The sequence below is a fragment of the Lygodium microphyllum genome, chromosome 9 (genome assembly GCF_053477565.2).
Source record: "Lygodium microphyllum isolate KBCC chromosome 9, Lygodium_microphyllum_v1.1.10, whole genome shotgun sequence".
In the NCBI taxonomy this organism is placed as follows: Eukaryota; Viridiplantae; Streptophyta; class Polypodiopsida; order Schizaeales; family Lygodiaceae; genus Lygodium; species Lygodium microphyllum.
In genome coordinates this window covers 23,212,148-23,221,084 of record NC_141143.1, presented here as the reverse complement: position 1 = coordinate 23,221,084, position 8,937 = coordinate 23,212,148, and the positions used below count along the sequence as shown (strand labels likewise).

Below are 8,937 nucleotides of genomic sequence, written 5' to 3'. Positions count from 1 at the left end.
CCAAAACTTTGTAGAGTCAATAGTTACATAGCCACTTGCATGGCGTTTTATCGTTGCGTTAGGCCCTTTTTCCACCACGTTCATTTGCCATTTGACATCCAAAACATACACAAAGAAGCGGCGAAAGTCAAGTCTGTATATGTCTTGGATTGTGCCACAATAATCATCAATTTTTCCATTGGCTCCCTCAAAGCTACTAATGACACCGCAATCTTGTGTATTCCTCTTTTCATCTATTCTTTGTGTTCGAAAATGCTTGCCTTCACACCATATAGCATTGAACATAGTGCACTGGACCAAAATATAAGCAATATCTATGTAAGCAATTAATGTGAATAAATATGAAAAGCCAATCACTTACAAAGAATGCAAATTTACATTTGTTCTATGTACCTTTAACATGCATCCTCGTGCATACTCCCATTCTTCCGCCATGATATGCAGCCCCTCATCTCTCTCTGCTCTCTCCATTTCCTCATGCAACCAATCAACATGAATATCATTCGGAAGTGTTGCTAGATGCTTAGGGTACGCCTTACGAGAGCCATGTTGCCTCCGAAAGAGAGCTCTGTCTGCTTGCCTTTTTGTCTTTGCATCCTCGTATCTTGTAACCCATCTGCTCATCACATCACTATTAAGGATGCAAGTGAAATTAAGATCATCAATCAATGTTCTCTCAATTACTTTGCTCTGTCCTTTTCCTTGAGGCACAATAGACGTCATCCTCAAGTCCTCTTCATTGCTCCATAGTCGCGGCAAAGAGCTATCCACCTGATCAAGAAATTCTGATATATATACAAGAGACTCTTGTATCAACCAACCCTCAGCCATGCTTCCTTCGGGCCTTGCACTTTGCCTCACAAAGTCTTTTAAGGTCTTCATGAAGCGCTCTAGGAAGAACATCCAACGGGCATGCACAGTGCCACATAAAGCAATTTCATCCACTAAATGCACAATGAGATGTAGTTGACTTGTGAGAATGGTTCGCGGAAAAGTCTCCTCTACCATACAAACCACCTCCACTGCCATAACACGCGCATCATCCAATGTGGTTGGATCAATTGCTTTGGAACTAACATATCTGAAAAATAAATGCACAGTACGTTATACCTCATGCACATTCATTTTGCAAGGTATAATGAAGGGTGATCTTACATGGGATTTACATACCTCACAAGCTCGCCCATCTTATAAATACATCTTTTCAAACTCCTGTCTACACAATGGTCGATGCTAGTAGGTAGTATGAACTGCGCACATAAGAGCACATGTATATTTGGGTTAGGGCATTACAAAATTTAATTTCAACCTACAATAATTGGAAAACACTTACTTGGAGCATCTTGTGCCAATCGTGGGACTTCAACCCATGTAGTTGCTCAACCCCTCTTTTCTTAGTGGTTGTAAACGCTCCCTTCAACGATCTCATGCATCCAGTGGGAGTACGCAAAGTGGTGATGGCTTGCTTTACCTGCTTCTCCTCCTTCTTTGATATAATCCAGGGAGCAGGCGGAAGACGAACGTGCCCACCCTCCTCTCGTGGCCAAGCTTGACGCATACGTCCTGCGACCTGCAAGTCCTCCCGTACGCTAACATTGTCTCTTTTACCAATAACATGTTCCCAAATACTAGATCCCACATTCTTGAAGATGTGCATGGGATCAAGAAGATGGTTGATCTTGAGATGGGTCCAATATGGTAGTCGGAAAAAAATGGAGTACCTACACAAGGGATTGCAGACTGCCATCTTTATTCCAACTTTAGAGACTACACAAAACAAGATTGAAAACAATGGAGATGTACCTATTCATGCCATCTGGAGGAAGAACATTTGAAGACTCCCAAATACGCTTCCAATATTTTGCACGAAGTGTCTGTGGATGAATGTTCCTCTTACTAGGAGCATATTTAGGGTGATCTGATGGGAGAAATCGATGATGATTATCGAATATGGTCTTACACAAACCATCAGCATACTCATGTACCAATGAAGGGCCACATATAGGACATGCATGTTTACCCGATGTCCTCAAACCTGTTAAAATAAAAAAAAAGTTAGAATAATAAAGTCAATAGTTATAATTGATATAGCTAGTAGTATTAGAGTCGGGAGGTAGTTAGAATTCTTACCAGAACAATCGCTGTATCCTGGAAAGTCATGCATTGTCCACATCAACACTGCTTTTAAGTCGAAGTGTCGAGAGGAGGGAGGCCTACTAATGTCCACTACCGCAACACCTCTCCATAGTTCCTCCAACTCATCAATCAACGGTTCAAGATAAACATCCATATGCTTGACTTTATGTTTCCCTGGAATCAGAAGGGATAACATAAGATGTCCCTTCTTGATCGCCATTGATGGTGGAAGGTTGTAATTCACCAACACAACCGGCCACACGCTGTATGCGGTGCTCTTGAAACCAAACGGATTCACTCCATCCATACCTAGGCCAAGTCTCAAGTTTCTGGGCTCTGTTTTAAAGCTGGGCCACTCATCTTCAATATGCTTCCAAGCAGGAGTGTCTGCAGGAATTCTCCACATGCCATCATCCGATCGATGCGAGGAATGCCATGACATGAGCTCTGCTATGGATTTGCACTTGAACATGTGTTTGATGCGAGGAATTATAGGAAAGTGTCGCAAGACTTTACGAGGTACATCAAAACTCTTCACATCTGCTCTATACCTTGCTTCACCACAAGTGGGACACTGTCGAGCCTCCTTATGCGTCCCACGAAAGAGAATGCAATCATTGACGCATGCATGTATGCGATCATAATCCAATCCTCCAAGAGATGTCACATAGCGCCTCGCTTTGTCTCTTGAGGTGGGTAGTCTATTCCCCTTTGGAAGCATGTTTGATAATAGCCTGCATCCAATATCATCAATTAGCCCATAACCCTAAACCCTATACTGTAAACCAAAAACCACTAACTCAAATTTGCAAGTTACAATGCTTACTTCAATAATGCGTCAAGACTTGCATTGCTCCATCCATAAATTGTTTGTATATTGAGCAGTTCAAGTGAAGCACGTAAAATAGAGAATGTGCACCCTTCAAAAACCGGTGTCGATGAAGCGTTGTAGAGATGCTCTTGTTCCATATCATTGTCATCCACACCTTTGCGATCATCCCTAAAAAGATTCCGCACCATGTCATCAAACACTTCCTCTTCCACAACTTCGTGGGGTGCAGGGCTATTGTCATCCCTTTCCCACTCATCTCCGACAATAGATCCCGAAGCTCCAGCATCATCTCGTCGACGCTTTGCATGCTCTCGCCGTGCGTATGGCACCATGTTAGGGTGTGGTACTGCATCCTGCTTCAATCACAGTATATATATTACAACACGCTCCATTAATTTGCACACCATGAGTTATTTTAATACTTTCAATTCACATCTTCTCACCTCTAAACCTGTTTGAATCCATTCTCCATACATCGAGATGTGATTCAATGTAATTCGACGCGCTCGTACAATGCACCCTTGACATCGATTACACGTACACTTGATCCTTTGTGCCAGCCACACGTCGCGATCACGATGACGCATTGTCTCATCCTCACCAGAACTGCTTGAAGAGGATGATGACATGCTATGTCCAAAATAACCAATACAGAAGTAGGATCAGTTTTTAGTGAAATCATACACATCCTATGCACAAAACAATGGATACACAAGAACAATCAGTTTTTAAAAAAAGTATAAACAGTCTCTGTGTCGCGTGTACAGGCGCGTCTACAATGTATTCTGCTGCGCTATTACACGCGCTTTTACACGCGTGCTTTTCGCGTTTACCTACCGCGCGCGTCGCTTTCTTTCTTTCAAAAGCCCTCTTTCAAAAATTTCTTCTTCTTCTTTCTGCGTCGCTTTCTTTCTTTCAAAAGCCCTCTTTCAAAACACTTCTTCTTCTTCTTTCCCTCTCGCTACAGTACCTCTGCCTCTAGCTCTTCCAAACCCCCGAACCTGCCTCTTCCAACCAGCCTTCTCCCTCTTGGACTACCCAAAAGAAGCAAAGGGTGCAGACAACACAGAAAGGGAGAGAGAAGCAAGAATCAACGAACTCACTTTTCAAAGACTTTTCAAAGAGGTTGGTTGTCGTTTGTTTGTTTTGGCAAATCTGTCGCTTTCTTTCTTTCCACCCGTGCTATGTGTACTTGAAAGCGACAGAGGATAGAATTCACACACATTGTATATGTGCTTAACTATTTATTTCTTGATAAACGACATCCGTCAAGATAGAGGAAAGAGAGAAGAAGGAACCCTTGTGTATGTGTTTAGTCATTTCTCCCTTGATGGACAATGTCCGTCAAGATAGAGGAAAGAGTTTTTGTTTTTCATGAATTTCGTCACTAATTCGAAATGAACTTCTTCTTTTGGCTTATGATCTTCTACTAATTCGATGTTTGGTATTGTAAGAGATATGTTTATTTTCTAGAATGGTAGATATATGTTGTAGGTTATATATTGTAGGAGATATATTGAGGAGATATATTGTAGGAGATATGTTTATTTTTTATATGCATGTTTTGCTTGGTTCATTGAGGCGGAATTTCGACGCTTTGCAGATTCTTCATGGATCCAGGCTCTTCCTCCGATCCGTGGGCATACGCCACTTGGATGATGGAGATGATAAACCATTTTGGGCGCCATCCTAATCCAGTGGAGCTGACAGAGTATATGTATGCCCATCCTCCTCCTAGACTCCCAGGTCACACTGCGCCCCCAAGTACACAAGCCTCTCCACTGCCGTCTACGCCTGCGAGTTTGGCGAGACGTACCCCTGCGCATACATGCTCACCAAGGAGACACACCCCTGCACGGACACACTCACGCACACCCTCCTCTGTACCGTCACGTGAGGGCTCACGGCCACCATCACGTGCTCCCTCACAGCCACAGTCACGTACACAGTCACGTGCAGCCACCCCTAGTCATGGCTACTCCCGCAGTACAGATGAGAGCCGACGCCGCAGTAGGGAGAGCGGGAGTGGAGGATTATGCGGCGGGTGCTTTGGTGGGGGGGGTAGTAGGGCACGCGGTGAGAGAGGGCATGGAGGGAGGCATGTACGAGGAGACAGTGAGGAGTCGGAGGAGGCGAGAGAGGTGGAGGGAGAGATTTTCTACGATGTTACGGATAGGGGCGGGGTAGTCATGGATGCGAGAGGGAAAGAGGTGATGGAGTATATGCGGGGGGTAGTTTCAAACATGTATAGAAACTGTTTTGTAAAATTTAAAGATCAGGATAGCCGGTTAGTTAGGGAGGTCCTAGATAGTGTACATAGTCGGTACCCCAATCCCCCACGAGCGACATTCTCGGATGTATGGGGAAGGACGCGAATAAGGGAGATCTTAAGTAATAAAAGATCTCACCTTAAGAAACTCGCGTACGATGATGGGGTGAATGTAGCTGCGGGTGGCTATCCTTGTGAGAAACCTGCCACTGCCCACAAACGCGAGTGGAAGGAGGCAAAAAAGCGCGCAGAGGGAGGCGTGAAGAGCAGGCAGCATGTGGAGGCACGACGGATCCAGATGGAGACCATTGGATCGTCGCATTTCGGATCTGGCGGCGTCGAGTCGTGGGAGGCAGAGTTCGTAAGTAACTTGCCTCTTTATTTGATTGTTTGCCAAATTCATTGATTCTATGATTGTTTTGATCTTACAAACTATCTTGATTATGTTACAGCGACGGGTTATGGGGAGGAGGCCCACAGCCCACGAGACTGGGTATGCTCGCCGCAATAGCAGACGTGACACATGGGCCATCTTCAGAAACGAGGGACGTATTACGGATGCGCAGTTTGACGCGGCCATGAGACCATACGATCGACAGGTACTTGAAAACTCTAAATGAATGATTTCGGTTTATTTAATTGCATATATATGTATACTTACATACGGTATATTTCTTGAACAGGAACAAGCTGCTGATGCTCCTGCCCCTGATGATCCAGCCGCCACTGCTGATGTTCGTGCCACTGCTCCTGGTGGAGGCAAGCACCACTCATCGGAATATACCGATGCGAGCTCCTCTGATCATGGAGAGAGCACAGGGTCCTCATCATCCTCTGATTAGCTTTCAGAATACTGTAGGATGTGGTTGTACAAATTTTTTTTGTAACTGAAGCCATGGGCTTTTTTGCACCTAGCTCCCTATTTGACTTTGTATATATTTGTTCCTAATTAAAGCCATGGGCTATTTTGACATATGGACTCCCTTGTACACAAATGTATCATGTATTGACAATGTATTGAATCGTGAGTCTTGAGTCGTGTATTAAGTTTTAGATAGTAATATTGAATCGTGTATTCATAGAGAGTGAGTCTTGATTCGTGTCTTGAAATCTAAATCGCTCTTTTTTTATGGTGCAATGCACCAAAAAAAAATCCAGAGAGTGCCTTTGGGTGGCTGGATGCTGGAACAGCATCCAGGCACCCAAAAGCACTCTCTGGATTTTTTTTTCCCTCTGTAATCGCATGTATAAGCGCGTGTCATCTGTCAAAATCGCGTATATTTGCGCGGATAGTCTGTTATATTCGCGTGTAAATTTGCAGCAAAACTGCGCAGAACGCGTGTATGGGGTCGTGTATTCGCGCGACTGGCTGTAACTGTACACGCGCTTTTACATGCATGTCTCTGGCCGCGATGATACACGCGCTATTACACGGGCCCGACACTTTTTTTCCCAAGTCATTTTGTGCGGCTAGGAGCGCGGGTATGAGCCCGATCCCTTGTAGTGCTACCCTTCGAGGGTATGCCATGTAGGTAGGGTTGTTCCACTCGAATGGCAGAGTGTTACAAAACGCCATCCAGACGAGCATGCTGATATTGCATACTCGCCTCCTCCATAGGGGTTGGCTTTTGTAGCCCTGTACAGTGTGTGGGACTTTAAAAACTTTGTTCTGCCAGTAATCAGCCGATTCTGTGCCCCAAGAGGTCGGGGTCTTTTTTCGCTCTTCTAGCCATCTTTGCCCCAACCAGCCAACCGACCGCGATTACCTCATCCATCACCTTGAGCGGCAAGACCCTCCGCAGACTGTTGGGTAGGAGGAAACTAAAGGTGAATGGATCCTTTCCTTGTTCTTGTATCTCCCACAACACCAGTTCTGCGTGGAATCCTGCAAGGAGATCATCAGGGCACGGTGGGAGAGGTGCAGACGGCAGCACGGCTAGTTTGGCTCTCAGCTGTTTCCAGGCTTCCTCTACTAGCTTTGTGAGTCTTTCCCTAGAGGCGGCTTTTCTTTCCGCAGATGGGTCCTTTTGTGGTGGCTCTTGAGACCGCCGTGAGGGGGGTTGGGGAACTACATCCTCCCTGAATTGGTTCATGTCGATTTCAAGTTCTGCTTCCTCCCCCTGCCGTTCTCCCTGTGATGCTTCTTCTTCGAATCCGAGGGCGTCAATTTCTTGGGGGGGTTAGGCCGGCCATCAATAGGTATTTTCCTTGCTCATCCAAGCTCAGCCTAACCTCCGCAGGTAAGGGTGGCATCTGCAATCCAACATGTAAGGCTCTCCGCGCCATGCCGAGCTTTCTCTGCGTCACCTCCAATGACTCTCCTTGCGCTGCGTGGGTGGCGTCCAGGATGGTGTCGAGGAAGGCCTTCTGTTGAGTGCTGAAGGCCACTTGGGCAGCTTCTACCTTGCTCTCTGCAATGATTTCCTCCTTCTTTGCCAGAGCAAGGCGCCGCGCCAGTGTCTTCACCCTCTTTTCGTTGTGCACAACCCACTCCTCTGCTCTTTTGTTCATCTCTTCCAAGCTCTCTCCTTACTTTAGGGTTAGCATCATGAGTTTCTGCTCATAGTCTTCCAACTCCCTAACCAGCCTCTCTTGCTCTTCTTTTCCAGAGTTTAGTTGATCTGTCAGGTGCTCGATCTCCTCTTGCTGCTCCTTTATGCCTTGTTTTCTCTCCTCGTCCCTAGCATTCAGCTCAACCACAAGCACATCCACCTGAGCGGATTTTGTAGTGAGCTTCTGGTATTGCACTATCAGGAGCTTGTGCTCTCTTTGCATTTTCACTAGTTCATGTGTCTCGTTTTCAAGTTGATGTCTCCAGTGCTCCTCCCTATCATTCTTAGCCTTCATTTCTTGTTTGAGATCTGCGATCTCCCTCTACTGCGTGGCTATCATCCTTGTTTTATCCAGCTGGAAGGCGGGCATTGATTCCTTCTCAGTTGCCAACTCAGCCACGGCTATCTTGCGTTCCTCCTTAACTTTCTCCAATTGGGAGAGCAGCTCGGCAATGTACTCGTCGTAATTAGCCGATGGAATCATTGTTGTGTGGATGGGCAAGGTTGAGGCTTCTACCTTCTGCTTTTTGGGCTCTTTCCTGGATTCCACATCTGTAGGGCCTCTTTTGTCCTGTGGCCGTGGTTTCTGTGATCTCTCCCCGGCCCATCTCTTTGTTGATGAAGTATTGCATCCACACCACGAAGTTTGACACATCGGCACTGGTCGGGATGCTAGGGGTGATGGTAGTGGGTTCAGTGGGAGGCACTAAGAGGGTAGGAATTGGATGAATCGGGGCCTTGCCCTTGCCCTCAGGGATTGGAGGTGGCATAAACTCCTGCACCTGTGTGCTAGACCCTGGCCCTTCTTCTCTATGCGAGATCAGGTTTCCCAATTCATATGCTCGGCTTTGTTGCTTGATGGACCGGCATGTGACTTCCGCCAAATCCTCTTCCTCCTTCCTTCATAGCTCTTCCTCTTCCTCATCCGCCTTTCTTTTCCTTTCCTCCTCCGCTTTTCTCTGCTCTTCCTTCTTTTTCCCTTTTTCTTCTTTTTCCTTTATTTTCTTCTCCTCTGCTTCTTGTTTCGATGCCTTCTTTGCTTTCTGTAATTCTTCTTTTTCCTTCTCCTCCTCCTGTCTCTTCGTCCTCTCTCTCTCCTTGGCCTCTTTTAGGGACTCTTTCTTTGCCCTTTCCAAGTCTTCTCTCTC

At 45.9% G+C, this 8,937-nt stretch overlaps 1 pseudogene; it reads right to left on the bottom strand.

Annotated features, from left to right (window-relative positions):
- Nucleotides 1-1,721: 1,721 nt before the first annotated feature.
- On the bottom strand, nucleotides 1,722-2,356 carry LOC148030866 (uncharacterized; annotated as a pseudogene).
- Nucleotides 2,357-8,937: the final 6,581 nt, after the last annotated feature.